The following is a 19,203-nucleotide window of genomic DNA, read 5'->3' on the forward strand; positions in this document are numbered from 1 at the left end:
CTATAACTTCATCTTTAAGATATTGCATTACTAATGAAAATAATAAGAGCTATTCTTCATGTACTGTATACAGGGATATGTGCACTTATCTGAGCTTCTATAATCACTAACTGTTTTAATTAAGCTATGAATACTAATAGTGAAATAGTTAATGTTCAAGCTTGTTTAACCATAGTTAATATTAAATTATTAGTGCTACACTATTTGGCACTCAATTATACCTCAAGGCATAAGGGCAATGCTTTTAAATTTTATTGAGTGTAGAAAGAGAAGATTTGGGAAAACACAAAGTACAGTAAAATCTTGGTTTCATGAGTCATTTTGTTAAAAGGGGTTGATGTCTGTTAAATCCAAAATTACATTATGTGCATCAGTTTATTCCAGTTTTGTAATTAGGTAATTTATATTTTGGTATAATTTGTGTAAGTTTATGTAATTTACTTTGGAAACATTGAAATTTGTCCATTTTGTTTGGTTCTGTGTAGGAGAGTGTGTGTGTGTGTGTGTGTGCATATGTGCGTGTATGAAGTCTATTTTTTTTGCCTGTTGCTTCCAAAATCTACTTTATAGAGGCTCAGAAAACCAAGCTTGTTCTATGTAAGGATGTCACAAAATAATTTAATTCTTAACAAATCTTTAACACGATAATCTTACTTCCATGAGACCAGAATAATGAAATATTTTACTTTCTTCCTTTTGAAGTTAAATTCTCACATCATATCCCTCCTATCTCATTCCTGTTGGTCCCTGATGCTATTTCCAAAGGCAGAAGTTTCCACATATGTATTAAAACAACAACAACCCTACATTAGGTTAGGATTATGCACAATTTTACAACCTCTGTTGCTTTGGTTGTTAAATCATTAAGTGAAACCATTTTTCCCTAAAGATTTTGCTTGTCAAAAACTCCCCACAAAGGTTGCAAATGGTGATCCCATGACCCAGGGATGCTGCAACCATCATCAATATATACCAATTGCCAAGTACCCAATTTTTATCACATGACCATAAATATACTGAGATATTGTTATTAAGTGCAAGAATCAGTAGTATTTCAGCAGTGTCATAACTTTGAATGGTTGTGATGCAAATGGTTGCAAATCAAGGACTACCTGTAGTATGTTCACATGTATATTTAAACTGGAAATTGGCAAGTAGGAAATGAGTTTTTGAACTGACATGGGATACTGATTTGCTACACTTTTTTGCACATGACAGTGGATGAATTCAGAAATTTTGACTTTTTTCTTTTTACACATGGCTAAATTTTTTATCAGCAAAGCAAATTAGATAGCATTCTGTCATACAATGATACTGTAAACTGATTGTGAAAGTTTATGTTACATTCTTCTACTGGCATAATACAATATCCCAGAGCTTAATTCACCTATAAACTTGGGAGATCAAATATATATAGAATATATATAGTTTGTTGTTGTTGTTGTTGTTTGTTATTCCTCTCTGTCACTCATTCTTTCTCTTTACTATGATTCACTCTCTTTTTTTTTAGGAATTCCATTATTAACATAACAACCCAACAGATTTTTCTAGCAATTGTGTATAAAAATGAATGCATTTATTTATTTATTATTCATTCTACTTTCATACCACTAAGTAGCTGATCAACATACAATTAAAATGTCAAGGGTAAAAGGAAATAATAATCACAGAATATACAATGTAATAAGAGTGCATGAATTATACTTTTTGTACACAAGTATATCATAGCAAGTGCTTAAGTACATTGCTATGGGCCAGCTACCATATGCAACAATATCAATCACAAAAAAATCACCTTTGTACTAAGGGAAACAGCTCCTACCCCAGAGCTAAAGCAGCAGCAATCTAAGCTGATAAAGAAAGTGGAACTGTCTAACTGAGATGAATACAGGCCAAAGGGCAATGAGAATCATATTTTGTCAATTATCCTATTGATGCCCACAGGAGTGTTTCGGTGGAGAAAACAATTTAACACAAAAGAATTCCATGCTATGGCATTATAACTGTACTAGCTGCCAAGCCTTTCAAAATAAAGAATAAAGCTCCTCGCACATAATTAGCTGGGGGGAATTGCTGACATTGCCAACTATAAGGTATTATGCTCTTTTCCCCCCTTGGTTAATAATTTTATTGAAGTTTTTAATAAACATAATGCAAACTAATACAAACTAAACTAGAACAAAAAAGAAAAAAAATAAACATGCAGAAGGTATAGAAAAAAGACAAAAAGAGAAAAGTAGGGGGGGGGAAAGGCAACAGAGGCCATCACAAGGAAGTGGCTTCCAACTTTCACCACATTGTGTATAAGCTAATATACTAACTTTTGACCCATTTTTAAAGTTCCAAAATATAGTCTTCTGATAGCCTAAATTTATCTGTATGTAATCCAGAATTTATCATCTTTTCAATTCTAATTCAGCAAAATGCTTGTTAGGAGTTACCAGAAATATCAAACATATAGTTGATCCTTGATTAAATAGTCCAACGTTACATTCCTTCTTTTTGCTCTTCACAATCTTGACTTTAAGTCGTTTCAATGGCATTGTAGGATTTGATATTTCATCAATCTTTGGCATTCAAGAGGAGTCTTCAAAGCTTGCATTGGCCTTTTTTGTAAATACCATAAAGACGCATCTTCCAGGATTTCTTCTTGCATCTATTTTATGCCCCAATCCTTTTATTGATTTTTCTTTTATATCCCAGTTTTGATAATCTCAATGTTACTGTCTTTCATACCTTCAAACTCTATAAAGTTTCTGTCAGAAAAAAAGTATTGTAAAGTTTTTTTTTATGATCTTCCAAAAGTTTATCCAATGACATCTTTGTCCTTTCTGAAAGGTTAATTATTAATATTTCAGTCCATTTTTTTAAAAAAAAAACTCTTTAAGATAAGAAAAAGTTATAGCTGGATTAGCCAGTTTAAATCTTTCCTGCCTGGTCCTTTAGTGTACATTTACAACATGCATCAAGCCTGAGTTTCTAACATGGGTTTACTTCAGTTTCAATTATTTTCTAAAAGTATATTATTTAAAAATGTACTTGTTTTTTTTTCAAATCCTACAGCAAAAATATCCAAAATTGGCTATTTGTCTCAGTTTAATCAGTTTAAAACTTGCTTAAATTTGACTTCTGGATGGCAAGGCGTCGCTGGAGGCAGCCATTCTTAGGCTGTCAGCCCCGCGGCTCCGTAGAGCCACCGAAAACAGCACCGATCAGCTGTTTCGGTGGCTCGGAAGCCCCCTCCTCGGGAGAAGAGGAGGGGGTGAGCACCCAGGTAGGGGTAGAGCTCTCCGGGGCCGCCAGAACTTAAAGTTTTGGCGGCTGAAGGATTGAGCCCCCCCGAAGCCTGGGCATGCTCCAGACTGCGAGGCGCTTCTGCTCCGGGCTTTTTGGAGCAGAACAGGGCATCCGCAACCATCCCTGCTAGCAAGAAAGAACTTTGGAGAACGAGGATGCAGGCAGAGCGATACAGGAGATTCAGGTGAAAGTGGTCTTTTGATCTTTAACTCAATGGACTTTGCTGAGCTTGGAAGTGGAAGTGCGTAGCAGACAATAGTGGGTGAAAATGGTGGCTACATCTCCTAAAGTTCCTGCTCTGGTGCAGCAGTCTTCGTTGCAAGCCTTATTGCCCCCTGCACCCGTATTTGCACCAGCCCTTATAGTTAAAGATTTGCAGAATGTGATGCAAGAGATTATGGAAAAGCAATTGCAACAATTTGCTGAGATAATGGATAAAAAGCTGGAGCAGAAGTTAACAGAAAAACTAGCTGAGGTTATGGATGAAAAAATTACAGAGAAACTAACAGAAATAATAGCAGACATCTTATCTGCATTTCAAGGCATGGCTATATGTATTGAGAATTTGGATGAAAGAGTAGAAGATCTCAGTCAAAATAATACTAGATTAGAAGTAAAAATGACAGAAACCGAAAATGTGGTGGAGAAAATTGATTGTGATTTGACCTTGGTACAGTATTATCAGATGGAGTTTGCCGTGAGAATCAGAGGTTTAAAAGAAGATCCTAAAGAAAATTTGAAGAAAATAGTTTCTGAGGCTCTGGAAGGGGTGCTGGGGCAACCAGCAGATGAAATAATAAAAGATATAGATAAAATTTTCCGTGTTAATTCGTGGATTGCAAGACAAAGGAAATTACCCAGAGATGTGGTGGTTTATTTTACAAAGAGAGTAATTAGAAATGAGGTTATTCAAGCCTCCTACAATACTGAATTTGCAATTGCTGAGCAAGAAGTCTTGATTTTAAAAGAGATCCCTCCAAGAATTTTAAGTAGTAGGAAGGAATTTGCTTTTTTGACACAAGAATTAAGACAACATGATATCAAGTTCAGATGGGAGATACCAGTGGGTATGGTGGTGACCTATGAAGGTATGAGGCATCGTCTTACTACGGTGATTCAGGCACGTGATTTTTATAGTAATGTTTTAAAAGCAGCCCCCATACCACTTTTGGAATCTACAAAAAAGAAAGGTGAGGGAGAGTCTCAATGACACAGAGAGAATCTACAAGGTGCTGAAGGAACAATGCAGACAGATGAGAAAGTTACAGGAGTGGATCAAATTTCAGTGTCACTGGAGGAGGCCAGAAATTGGAGGAGACGTGCTGCTTCTAGACGAATGAGACGAGCCTGAAGATTTAGTTGTAGAACTGAAGGAGATAATAATGCAATAAGGATCATAAAAAATGGTTTTAGAAGAGTAAACGGGAATTGAAATTGTTAAAAGGGTTAAATATTTGGGGATATATTTTTCACCCTGAAATGTAGAGCTATATAAAATAATTATGTTTTGTAATATTTTATGTTGTTTTAATTTTAAGATAATTTTTGTTGTTGTTAGTTGCGAAGTCGTGTCCGACCCATCGCGACCCTATGGACAATGTTCCTCCAGGCTTTCCTGTCCTCTACCATCTTCTGGAGTCCATTTAAGCTCACGCCTACTGCTTCAGTGACTCCATCCAGCCACCTCATTCTCTGTCGTCCCCTTCTTCTATTGCCCTCAATCTTTCCCAGCATTAGGCTCTTCTCCAGTGAGTCCTTCCTCCTCATTAGGTGGCCAAAGTATTTGAGTTTTAGCTTCAGGATCTGGCCTTCTAAAGAGCAGTCAGGGTTGATCTCCTCTAGGACTGACCGGTTTGATCGCCTTGCAGTCCAAGGGACTCGCAGGAGTCTTCTCCAGCACCAGAGTTCAAAGGCCTCAATTCTTTTGCGCTCAGCCTTTCTTATGGTCCAACTTTCACTGCCATACATTGCAACTGGGAAGACCATAGCCTTGACTATACGCACTTTTGTTGACAGGGTGATGTCTCTGCTTTTTAGTGTGCTGTCTAGATTTGCCATGGCTTTCCTCCCGAGAAGCAAGCGTCTTTTAATTTCTTGACTACAGTCCCCATCTGCAGTGATCTTGGAGCCCAGGAAGATAAAGTCTGTCACTACCTCCACTTCTTCCCCATCTATTTGCCAGGAATTGAGAGGGCCGGATGCCATGATCTTGGTTTTCTTAATGTTTAGTTTCAACCCAACTTTTGCACTCTCCTTCTTCACTCGCAACAAGAGACTCTTCAGTTCCTCTTCACTTTCTGCCATTAGAGTGGTATCATCTGCATATCTTAGGTTGTTGATATTTCTTCCAGCAATCTTAATTCCAACTTTTGACTCCTCTAGCCCTGCCTTTCTCATGATATGCTCTGCATATAAGTTAAATAGGCAAGGCGACAGTATACAGCCTTGCCGGACACCTTTCCCAATTTGGAACCAATCAGTGGTTCCGTGTCCAGTTCTCACTGTTGCTTCTTGGCCCGCATATAGGTTTCTCAAGAGACAAATAAGATGTTCTGGTACTCCCATCTCTTTAAGAACTTGCCACAGTTTGTTATGATCCACACAATCAAAGGCTTTAGCATAGTCAATGAAGCAGAAGTAGATGTTTTTCTGGAACTCCCTAGCTTTCTCCATGATCCAGCGTATGTTGGCTATTTGATCTCTGGTTCCTCTGCCTCTTCGAAATCCTGCCTGTACTTCTGGTAGTTCTCGATCCACATACTGCTGGAGTCTAGCTTGTAGGATTTTAAGCATAACTTTACTAGCATGAGAAATGAGTGCAATGGTGCGATAGTTTGAACATTCTTTGGCACTGCCTTTCTTTGGAATTGGAATGTAAACTGATCTTTTCCAATCCTGTGGCCACTGTTGAGTTTTCCAAATTTGCTGGCAAATTGAGTGTAGCACTTTTACTGCATCGTCTTTTAAGATTTTGAATAGCTCAGCTGGAATACCGTCACCTCCACTAGCTTTGTTGTTGCTCAGCTTTTCTAAGGCCCACTTCACTTCACATTCTAGGATGTCTGGCTCGAGGTCAGTGACCACCTCAGTGTGATTATCAGGGACATTAAGCTCATTCCTGTATAGTTCTTCTGTGTAATTTTGCCATCTCTTCTTAATCTCTTCTGCCTCTGTTAGGTCCCTGCCATTTTGGTCCTTTATCATGCCCATTTTTGCATTGAACGTTCCCTTCATCTCTCCAATTTTCTTGAAAAGATCTCTGGTCCTCCCTATTCTATTGTTTTCTTCTATTTCTTTGCACTGTTCATTTAAGAAGGCATTCTTATCTCTTCTAGCTATTCTCTGGAATTCTGCATTCAATTGGGCGTATCTTTCTTTTTCTCCCTTGCCTTTCGCTTCCCTCCTTTCCTCAGCTATTTGCAAAGCTTCCTCAGACAGCCATTTTGCTTTCTTGCATTTCTTTTTCTTTGGGATGGTTTTGGTTGCTACCTCTTGTACAATGTTGCGAACCTCTGTCCATAGTTCTTCAGGCACCCTGTCTATCAGATCTAATTCCTTAAATCTATTTGTCACCTCTACTGTATATTCCATGGGGATATGATTTAATTCATACCTGACTGGCCTGGTGCTTTTCCCTACTTTCTTCAGTTTAAGCCTAAACTTTGCAAGGAGAAGCTCATGGTCTGAGCCACAGTCAGCTCCTGGTCTTGTTTTTACTGACTGTATAGAGCTTCTCCATCTTTGGCTGCAGAGCATATAGTCAATCTGATTTCTGTGTTGACCGTCTGGTGATGTCCATGTGTAGAGCCGTCTCTTGGGTTGTTGGAAAAGAGTGTTTGCTATGACCATCGTATTCTCTTGACAAAATTCTATCAGCCTGTGCCCTGCTTCATTTTGTACTCCAAGGCCAAAGTTGCCTGTTATTCCATTTATCTTTTGGCTTCCTACTTTAGCATTCCAATCCCCCATGATGATAAGAACATCATTTTTTAGTGTTAGTTCTATAAGGTGCTGTAGTGCTTCATAGAACCGGTCAATTTCATCCTCTTCAGCACTGGTGGTTGGGGCATAGACTTGGACTACTGTGATATTGAATGGTTTGCCTTGGATTCGAACTGAGATCATTCTGTCGTTTTGAGGATTGTATCCCAGTATTGCTTTTCCTACTCTTTTATTGACTATGAAGGCTACTCCATTTCTTCTGAGGGATTCTTGCCCGCAGTAGTATACCTGATGGTCATCTGAATTAAATTCACCCATTCCTGTCCATTTTAGTTCGCTGATACCTAAGATGTCGATGTTCAGTCTTGTCATCTCTTGTTTGACCACGTCCAGCTTGCCTTGATTCATGGATCTTACATTCCAGGTTCCTATGGAGAAAAAATCTTTACAGCATCGGACTTTCCTTTCACCACCAGACATATCCACAGCTGAGCGTCCTTTCGGCTTTGGCCCAGTCGCTTCATTCTTTCTGGCGCTACTAGTACTAGCCCTCTGCTCTTCCCCAGTAGCATATTGGACGCCTTCCGACCTGAGGGGCTCATCTTCCAGCGTCATATCGTTTTGCCTTTTGGTACTGTCCATAGGGTTTTCATGGCAAAGATACTGGAGTGGGTTGCCATTTCCTTCTCCAGTGGATCACGTTTTGTCAGAACTCTCTGCTATGACCTGTCCGTCTTGGGTGGCCCTGCACGGCATAGCTCATAGCTTCATTGAATTACGCAAGCCCCTTCGCCCCGACAAGGCAGTAATCCATGAAGGGGTTAAGATAATTATGAAAACTTAATTGGGAAGAATTGTAGTAGTGCTTACTGAAATTTTGAAGGTCATGTTTTGCTATTTGGTTGGTATGTATATCTATTGTGTGATAAGAAGGTGGATAATGTGTTTAAGGTATATATTTTATGACATGCTCTGTTGCGAGTTTGGGAAAAAGTATAGATGAAAGTTAACTTGTAAGCTACTTTTATGGGCAATAATGAAACACGTAATAGAAAATATAAAAATGATGTGATTACATATAAAAAAAATTAAGTTTGGAAAGTAATGTATGGTACTTGAAGCTGTATAATATATTAAGAGAAGGAAAGATTGTATAAACTTGGTTTTAGTATGGAAAATTAAAGATCAGGTGGAAAGAAGAATAGAAAATTGGTTTTTTTTAATGATTGATGTAAATTTGTTTTGTCTGTAATTGTTTTTATTGGGTATTTTTATTGACACTACTGTTGTGGATATCAAGCAGATGTTGAATTTAACTACGGCAGTAATACTTTTAGTAGGGCAATATTGGAAGAAGGAAGAACTGCCGATTATAGAAGAATGGACTGTAAAAGTTCCCAACTTGGAGGATATGGCAAAGATTTTAGTGTACTTGAAAGACTATTTGCAACAGAGAGATACTGTGGAGTAAATATGGGACTAAAAAGTATTATCCAGCATTTGAATAATTGTTGATGTGATATTTATACTGTTTGGAGTTAATGTATATGAGTTAAAGTGCGATAGTTTTAATAGTTTATGATTGTTTGCATAAGGTAGATTATGATAGTTTGTATTCTTATACCCTGTACTTAGCTCTGGGAAGTCGGGGAGGGGGGAGGGGGGAGTGGGAAGGGAGTGGGGTGGGGTTGTGTTTTGTTTGTTAAAAATAAAATGTATTGTAAAACTTTTTAAATAAAAAAACTTTCTTAAATTTGAATCTTATTTTTTTCTTTTTGCCAATTGTATATTATTTTAAATTCTTAAGTTTTGTTTAAAATTTCATAAATCTGAACAAGAGTAGGCCTTCATAAAGTCAAATTAAGCTCACCCTTTTGAAAATCTCTAATATCCATAAAGTGATTAAATTTAACATTTCTGAATGCTATTAGAAAGTGGGTTTGGCTTGCTTAATATCCTCATGAAAGGCTGCATTGTTACGTCCACATCTTGGCTTTCTTCAAGAATCTGACATAGTTCTTGGGCATACACAGTGTTAAAGGGAGAATTTGTTGCTATAAGCCCTGACAACAAGGTAGCAGGAAATGGTGGAGAAAAAGGCAAAAGCTGGAAAACAGGAATTACTTGCAGATAAAAGAACTTGGCTGGACAAAGGTGAATTCCAAGTTCAATGCTGTTAGGTCAAGCAGAAGATTTATGATGTCAAGTCAAGGGAGAAACAAAGTCTTAATCAATTAGTAAGCTGGGGTTGTAAGTAAGTGGATTCTAGGAAAGAGTCACAGAACGTGAATCCTGATATTCAAGTTGCTTCTAGGAAGAGAAAATTTTTACTGTGACTATTTAAAAAAAAATCCTCAAATTCTTCCCAACCTTGATTCAGCTAAACTCAGTATGATTCCATATTATTGAGACTGTTTGCTAGTTTACTCAATTTAACCCCTTCATGGTTATCCAGATCCAGAAACAGAGTCCACAAGAAGACCAAGTTTATTGTCAGGCTATATTAAGCAAAATCAGCAAGTCTGAATGTATTTATTCTCCCTCCCTTTTTTAATCCCAGTGAGTCAGGGAACAACCAGTTGGAGTCTCTTCCTATCTTTCTTCTTTGCTTCTGGTCTCTTCTTTTTAGTAATAGCATCTAAATAATTCCTTCAAGGCCAGCTTCATAGGTCTCTACATTCACAAATCAGGATGTTATAAGGGTGGCCGTATCCATAAGTTTGCTTTCCCCTTGTGGTCCACAGTTGAATTTCAGTCTATTAATGCTCATACACACTGCTGTATATTTGTTTACATTTATACACTGCGATATAACAAATCCCAGAGGCCGTCTGAAGGAAAACCTTGAGAGAAAGTCCATTGTTAAAGAAACGCCTACCAATGTGTTCAAAACTCATAAAACTTCTCACTCACCGTTGATTCAGTAAATCTTGGTCCCCTTCTAAAGCTATGTGATCTGTAATTCTGTATTTGGGCACATTGTTCCTAAACTTGCCAGTCGATTGCAAGTTGCTGAAAGCACTAACTACCCCTTGAATATAAAATAAGAATCAGATGCTGTTTCCAAAGCAACACTCACTGCCTTGAAATGGCATTTCCCATTCAGCAAGAAAATGGCATCAATACAAATGTAAACTACAAATGTATAATACAAAAGTACAGATTAGGTGAAGCCTGGCTCAAAAATAGTAACTGTAAGAGGGGCCTTGAAGTTCTAGTGGACAATCACTTGAACGTGAATCAGAAGTGTGCAGCAGCAGCCAAAAAAGCTAATACAATCCTTGGTTGTATGAAAATCAAAATCACATGAAGTATTAGTACCACTTTTATAAAGTAAGTAGCAAGACCACACCTGGAATAATGCACCCAGTTTTGATCACCACACTATAACAAAAATGTTGAGACTTTGGAAAAAGTGAAGAGAAGTGCAACTAAGATGACTAAAGTCCTGAAGACTAAAACATATGAAGAACAGTTGAATGATTTGGGTTTGGCTAGTCTAGAGAAAAGAAATGGGGGTGACATGATAGCAGTATACCAGTATTTGAAGGGCTGCCACAAAGAAAAAGGGGTCAACTTATTTTCCAAAGCACCAGAGGGCAGGACACGAAACAATGGATGGAAACCAATCAAGGAGAGAAGCAACCTGGAATTAAAGAGAAATGTCTTAACAGTGAGGACAATGAACCAATGGAGCAGCTTGCCTTCAGACATTTTGGGTTCTTCATCACTGCAGGTTTCTAAGAAGAGACTGGTCAGCCACTTGTCTGAAATGGTACAGGATCTCCTGCTTGAGGATGGGATGGAAGAAGGAAGCTGAAGCAACCAGCCTGAGGATGACGGATGGGATTCCGTCTAAACGTTGCTCCTACACCGTCAATTCTACGCGGGAAAAAACCTGAATGACCAAAGATCCACATACAAACACCAACGAAAACCTTAGAAAACACACACACACACACACACACACACGTGTGTGTGTGTGTGTGTGTGTGTGTGTGTGTGTGTGTGTGTGTAAATTACTAACAAAGAATTAAGGGCAGTGGCGTAGCGTGGGTTGTCAGCACCCTGGGCAAGGCAAGTAATTTGTGCCCCCTAACCTGTGGATTTTAGCACTCGGGTCTCTTCCACTAGCTCAGGAATTCTGGGAGTTGAAGTCCATGAGTCATAAAAGAGCCAAGGTTGCCTACCCTTGAGTTAGGTTCAAGGCAAAAAAGGGTCTCTGGAGAAGAGGGAAAATGCTAGTTTAAAACTGAAACAAGGCAACTTTAAGGTGCCTCAGCTGTGATTTAGGATGAGACAAAGAGAGGACATGGCGTTGAAAATGGTTAATGGGGCATGTTTGTTCCACTCTTAGTGGACGTCAGGATAAACCCCACGAGAGAATGACCTTACAACAGATGTGAATAGGCTTGGACTACGTTTGTAGATTGAGTGCATACATCACATGGAGCGATGATGGGCTTCATCAAGATTTATGATCCCACAATTGGCTAGTTTTCTCCATCTTGTCCTAAACCCTGGATACCAACCACGGTTTATGACTTAGCATGTGGCGTGGGGTTGACCCAACATGTTAGGCGACAAACAATGACTTCCAACTTACAATGCCTCAGCTTCCCAAGGTTATTCCAAAGCCGGAAAAGCCAACCAACCCACCCTGCAGCTTTGCCTGCTTAGGCTGAACCCCAGGAGTTCGTACTTGCTGTGGCGCCCGACCTATTTTCTGCCCAGACGCTGCTTATCCAAGCCAAGCCGCCTCCTTCTCTTTGGCACCTCACCCCAAAGATTCGCCGGCCTGGCTGGAAACTCTCGCTGCTGGCGACGTGTGTCGGGGGGGCGTCCTGATCACCTCCTGCAGGGGGAACCGAGTGGCCACAGAGAGTCAATACGGCAGGAGGAGGAGGAGAAGGAGGAGGAGGAGGAGCAGCAAGCAGCCGCAGGTGTGGCGGCTGCAGTTGTTACCTTTACCTCCGGGAAAGGAGACGGGGGCGGGAGCTGGGTCGGGGGGCCGGGCTTGCAGGTTGAGAGCCAAGCGGAGGAGAGCCGCGGCGGGAGAAAGAGAGGGAGGCAAGACACCGCCAAGCCTCCCCACCCCCACCTGAGAAAGGAGGCGATCCGCAGCCGCGAGAGGACGGGATCCCGCTCTGGCTGGGCGCAGCGAATGCGGTTGCTTTCTATGCTCCGCCCACTCGCTCGCTCCTCCGACCCTCGGTGAAGCAGAATCGTCCCCCTCCGGCGAGCTTAATGGGCGCCCCCCCAGATGTTGCGCCCGGTGCGGCCGGCCCCCCCTGCACCCCCCACGCTACGCCACTGATTAAGGGAGACTGAAATGCATTTCTGACTCATTAGTGTTCATCAGTCAGCCATACCCTTCTGAGATTCGAACCTGGGCTGATTGCACATTAGGCAGTGTATTTACCTCTTGAGCCACAGGATCTCTCTCGCTCTGTTTGCTTTCTGCAAGGGGAGATATGTGTCAAATGTTAACTATTTAGATTACCTTGCTAGGCCCCAAACATGGGGCAAATCTTTATTTCCTGTTTTCAGCCTATTTTGAAGGCCATTGGACAGGCTGTAGTCACACCGGACAGTTCATATATTTGTGTAAATTCGAATCTCAGAAGGGTATGGCTGACTGATGAAGACTAATGAGTCAGAAATGCATTTCAGTCTCCCTTAATTCTTTGTTAGTAATTTACACAAATATATGAACTGTCCGGTGTGACTACAGCCTGTTCGATGGCCTTCAAGATAGGCTGAAAACAGGAAATAAAGATTTGCCCCATGTTTGGGGCCTAGCAAGGTAATCTAAATAGTTAACATTTCACACACACACACACACACACACACACAGATATACACACACAGATATACACAGATATACACACACAGATATACACACATAGGCTTTTCCTACTAGCTCTAGTAATGAAAAAAGGTGCTTTTTAAAGATTTTTAAATATTTTACAGTTTAGTTAGTGAAATTAATTGCCTGAACACCTGTCAGGCTCAAAAGCATACACAGCAGGTGTCTCTTTGATTTAATGATCATTAACTGACTTTTGCTGCTCTTTTGGACAAACACCCTGAAGGTGAGCCTGTAAATCCTATTTGAATTGCTTCTAGGAAGGTAGAAATATTTCTGTTTTAATTGTATGGGCTGTCTGGCTACAGAAACGGGGCATCTGTTTTATGCTGCATTGAAACAATCATACATACCTTGCTGACACAACCAGCCAATCCAAGCAAAAGAATGGTTATCAGCATTTTGCAGGTTCCAGATGGCAAATATTTGGCAACTAATGCCCAAATACTGAGTCATAAGAAGCCATTTCATTTGTCATTAGGGTACATCAAGTTACTGGTGAAATATATATAATGTATATGTATATGTATATGTATATGTATATGTATATGTATATGTATATGTATATGTATATGTATATGTATATGTATATGTATATGTATATGTATATGTATATGTATTGAAAATCAAAAACACAGATCACCAAGACTAAAAATTTATTTAAAACTTAGCTTTCATTAGCATCTGCTGACCTGGTCAGAGTTTAAGCCAGGATTGAGGAGCACGTTCTTATAGTCTTTTGTGTGTGTGTGTGTGTGTGTGTGTGTGTGTGTGTGTGTGTGCGTGTGCGCGTGTATGTGTGTGTGTGTATGTATAATTTCACCTGTAACATGAACTTGAACTTTAAAAACTTTTTTAAAAATCTCATGACTCATTTTCCTTTCAAAACACTATTGTTCTGAAAGGAGAATGAGTCATGAGATTTTTTTATGTACTTTATACCATAGCTAACAGAAAACATCTGAACATCTATGTGATCTGTATAAATGTATGTGAAATGGACACTAAGGCTGCTAGTGAAACTAAAAAAAAATAATAATCCATGAATCAGTAAATTTTTTTCATCTATACTTTACAATAAAAGGTTTACAAAGCTTTCCATGAAAAATATTGATAGTTTTCCCCTCCCCCAGGTGGAAGAGATGCAATTTTCTATACATATAGCAAGGACTTTTTTAAAAAAATGCTTTAAATAATGTAGGAATACAGAAAATCTAGAAAAAAATCAAACACAGACAATAATAGTGACTTCGAGGAAGCTAATTTTGTGACGTTGATTTCTTTATATTGGATGAATATATTCTAACAGAGATCTGAAGAACTTAGGCTAGTGGACGTCATGCATTTCTCTATGCCAATCTTGTAAGATTGGCTAAACTGAAAGGCAGCAAACGAGTTAGAGTTAAGCAGTGAAATCTTAGGCTGAGTGGAAGATCTGACAGTAGAATTTATCAATAAAAGGCTAAATGTTCTTTCATTGCACTACATTCTTTTTATGCACTTATTAAACACAGCTGTACCCTGCTGCAACAAAAAAAAATATTTCAGCAGCCTACACAGAAAATAAATAGAAACAACTGAAAACATCCATGGTAACAGTTTCAACCATACCAACACTTAACAAGCAACCACAAGAAAATCAACAATCCGGGACAAAGAGGAGAAAGATAAAAATTGATTGTTGAAAATAAAATATGGCATCATAAATAAGCTTAAGAAAAGTCCCCTGAAGCAATTAGGACTTCAACAATTTCTGAAATTGTCAACAAGGAGGGAGTACCCTCCTCCAAGAAGTCTTCCACAACATTCATGCTGTCACAGAGAAGCAGCATCTTTTCACTTCAGCACTTGAACCCATGGAATTTTGCAGCAGTTTCTCCCTAGATGTTGTAATTGGTAAGGCTGGTCCTTCAGGTATCCTGGCACCAAGCCAGAAAGGACTTTATAGACCTTAAAATCTACCCAGAAAGGGGAAAGTGATATGGAATCATTTCAGATCTGGAAAATTGTGTTTGAAGCTCCCAATGCCAGGAACAATATAACATGTGGGCTACTGCATTTAAGAAATTTGCATATGTTCCTCTGATTGTGGCTTCCAACCAACTGTTCAAGCAGGAGCTGTGAGTCTGGAAGGACCCCCAAGTTGAGAGTGGTTGCTCACCAAGGAACATTTCTGGTGGTGACAGAGAATCCTGAAGTTCCTCCTTTCTTGGTTTCATCTGCAGTCTGTTCTAAGGGAAGGATAGCAACAGCATCTCTATCACGGCTAGGGAGAACCCCAAATGCTGAATGAGCTCTTCAAAGAGCTTTGTATAGATGTTAAAAAGCAGGAGAGATAGGTATATCTCCTGCCGCACACTGTACCTCAAAGACCATGATGCCAATCAGGCAGTCCAATAAAAACAGCATGATTGAAGTGATCAAAAGCTGCTGAAAGTCCCAATAAGTGCAGAAGAGGATCACTATCCTATCCGGATCTCAACATTGGTTATCCCAGAAAGCAATCAATATAATCTTCATCCCATTCTCAGGCCTGAACCCAAATTGAAAAGGGTCCAATTAATCTGCTTCTGCTAGGATACTATGCAGTGGAATCGTCATTGCCACCTGAATAATCTTCTACAGTTGGGAGACTGAAGCCTGACTGTTAGTTATCAAAGTGACAGAAGACGAGAGAGAGAGCATCATATCTACTTCCTTGGTGGTCAGACAAAAAGGAATCTCAGATATTCACTCTGAATTTGAAAATGTGTATCACTGAGAACACTTTGATCTGAATTATTCAGAAATCCTGGCTACACTAGAAATCAAATGGGGCTTATAGAATAACTTTAGATAATAATCCCTATTACTAATAATAATTGGTACACTATTGTGGCCAGCTATTATTTATTTAAAACCAACAAAATAGGGTTACCTGAAGTGAATGTTTGAACTGTGGAAAAGAATTTATACAGACTCAAATATCACTGAATAATGATTAGCAGATCAAAGGAAATGCATTAGTGGAAATAAAATATTCAGGGATGCAGAACTGGAAGAGAGCAAAACATGAATATCAAAATAAAAGAGCAAAAACACAAACAGAATACTGGCAAGGAAAGCATTAGACAGTCAATTTCTATGAAAGATCAAAGGGTAAATGGATAAAGATAACCCCTGGTAATGGCTTACAACTGGAACATTTAAAAAATGGAAGGGTTGATTTTGACTGCTCAAGAGCAAGCTATCCAAACTAATGCAATCAAGGCCAGAATTGTAAAATCATCAAATGATTTAAAATGCAAATTGTACAAAGAAGCAGAAGATACAATAGCTCACATATTCTGCTGCACAAACTGATTATAAACAACAGTATAACGTTGTTGCCAAAATGATTCACTGAAACATCTGTAAAAGTTACCATGTGCTTCTAACAAATAATTGGTGGGAATATATATTTGAAAAAGCAGTCAAAAATGACCCAAATGCAAATTATAATTTCTTGCCCATAACCCATTAGATTTATCTGTGGTTGAAAAGAAGACATTGTGGATAACTGATGTGGCAATACCAGGGGATAGTAGAATAGAAGACAAAGAATTGAAAAAGTTCACAAAATATCAAGATATGAATATCTAAGTTGAAAGTTTATGGCAAAGACTGGATATTATGATCCCAGTGGTTATTGGAACACTGGCTGCCATACCAAAAAAATCTTTGACCACTATTAGAAAATTTGCACATTGACAAAATTTCCATTTTTTTCAACTATAAAAGCCCCTTGGATCTGCACATATACTATGCCAATACCTTAAGACATCCTTTATTCTTTGGAAGAACTCAATGTGTATGAAAGACAACATCAGCTAAAGAACTTATTTAATAATAAAAGTAATATAATACAGCATCAGACAACATCTGCCTATTCCTTGGGAAGGACTTGATAGGTGGATAAAAATGCTTAGGCCAGTTTAAACGTCTGGCTGATTGCAGTGTACCATAATAATAATCTGCCACACAACATGTAGGACTTAACAATTGTTGATAAAAAAAGACCAAAAAAATCTGGATGGTGGACATTACAGTGCCTGGAAACAGGAATACAGAAAGGAAAGAACTGGAAAAAAATCACAAAACACAAAAACCTGCATATAGAAGTAAACCAACTGTTGCAAAAGAAAGCATTAAAGTTACCAATAGTAATAAGTGCATGGGAGCAATTCCAAAACCTCTGGAGTACCACTTGAGCACCGTCACCATTGACAAAATCACCATCAATGATTTGCAAAAGTCATCTTTACTTGGAACTGCTTACATTCTGCAATGCTATCTTTAATTTTATTTAACAACAACATCTGTGGTTTTTTTCTGAATTTGCTTGCTTGTTTTCTTGCAGATGTTTCATCACCCAAACTAGGTAACATCAGCAGTGCTGATGATGTTACAATACCTAGTTTGGGTAATGAAATGTCTGCAAGAAAACAATCAAGCTCAGAGAGCACCAAGTACCTTTCATTTCAACCCTACAGATATTCTCTTTTATTGATAACAACATCTGCCTATCTCAGGTCCCTGGGAAGGACTCAGTGGGTAGGCAAAAATGCCAAATCTAAACTAAACATCTGAGGGATTATGTGACTACCAGCAACGATAATTATATCCTTTTGTTTCTAGAGATTTTCAGCCTGTCAGTTTTCAGCCTGTCAGTTAATTCTCTGGCAGAACTGTGAGACAGAAGGTGAATTCATTGGAACTCAACAAGAAACTAAAACCAGTATAACAGGTGAAGATCCTATATTGTATCCATAAGCACCAGGATCTAAAAAATCATAATATTAGTGTTTAGTATCCACTTTAACTTTCCAAAAACCGGGTTTCAAGGCTAAATAGAGAAATTTTCTGTAGCAGTGGAGGGGAAAAAAAAACACTTTTGTGGACTAATTCAGTCTTCTCTCTCTTAATACCCACTAAACTGTAGCCATTGGTTGTGCTGATTATTTTATCTATTGAATGAAGCATAGCAGTAGAGCTGAACAGATCTGAGCACTATTGTTTAATTTTAGTGTTATGAATATGTCCCTTTAAGTTGAAGACAAAATATATTTGGCTCCCTGGATTTCACAATTCAAACCACAATTTTTTTATCCACTATCCTGAAAGTAAGTTCTACTTAATGCAATAGTCTGATTTCTAAGTAGATAGGATTACACCTTGATCTTATCTATCTGATAGCAATTTATAATCCCCTGAAAGCTGAAAGGATCTTATTTTCAGGGTTTAAAAACAAGTGACTTATGTAGTCAGTATTCCAGAGAACTGCAACCCTGTTATCACACTTTCCTGTCCATTTATGTAAATATAGGCTACAATTATCCATGCTATGAAACCACTACACTATATTTTTCCAGTTGCTCCTGCTCTACGGCATTGGCAGAGCTGAACTAAAACCAATTATTTAATTACTAATTTTAGTACAATGACAAAATATTCTTTGTTACATTAGGGTGTAAAGAGCTCTAAAGAGAAAATAAGAGTAACAGCAAATGAAGCTGTGAGGTTTTTTCTTTAGATAATGGGCTATTAAAAATATTTTAAAGTAAAAAAAAACATGTACAAGGGATAGTGGTGTTAACCCATATCTGCAATATGATACGATAACACAAGTTCCTCCCTTTCATATCTGCATTGCAACTTCACAAAGCAGTACATACTGAGCAAATTGTATCATGACATTGTGACACCCATTGTTTCACATGGCTCCTTTTGTGCATGCCTATGACTGAACCATAAATTAATCAAGCAGACTGAGTATGGATTTACACAAGATGCTAAGAGGGGGAAAAATGAAGATGAGAACTAACCAAGTTCTGAACATTATACCAATACAACAGGCAGGTCTTTAATTGGTTTAATTAATCCAATTGTGGAATGGTAGGATAGTATTTCTCTTCTCCAATACACTTGCTTATAAACATAAATACATACAGGAGAATAATCTCACATAGTTAGATGATGCATAGTTTGCAATTTGATACTCTTCAGTTTTGAATTTTAAGTCTTATGGCACTAGAATCCTTAGCATATGTTCATGTTTTTAATAGTATTATTCAACT

Source organism: Vipera ursinii (assembly GCF_947247035.1).
Source record: "Vipera ursinii genome assembly, chromosome: 3".
In the NCBI taxonomy this organism is placed as follows: Eukaryota; Metazoa; Chordata; class Lepidosauria; order Squamata; family Viperidae; genus Vipera; species Vipera ursinii.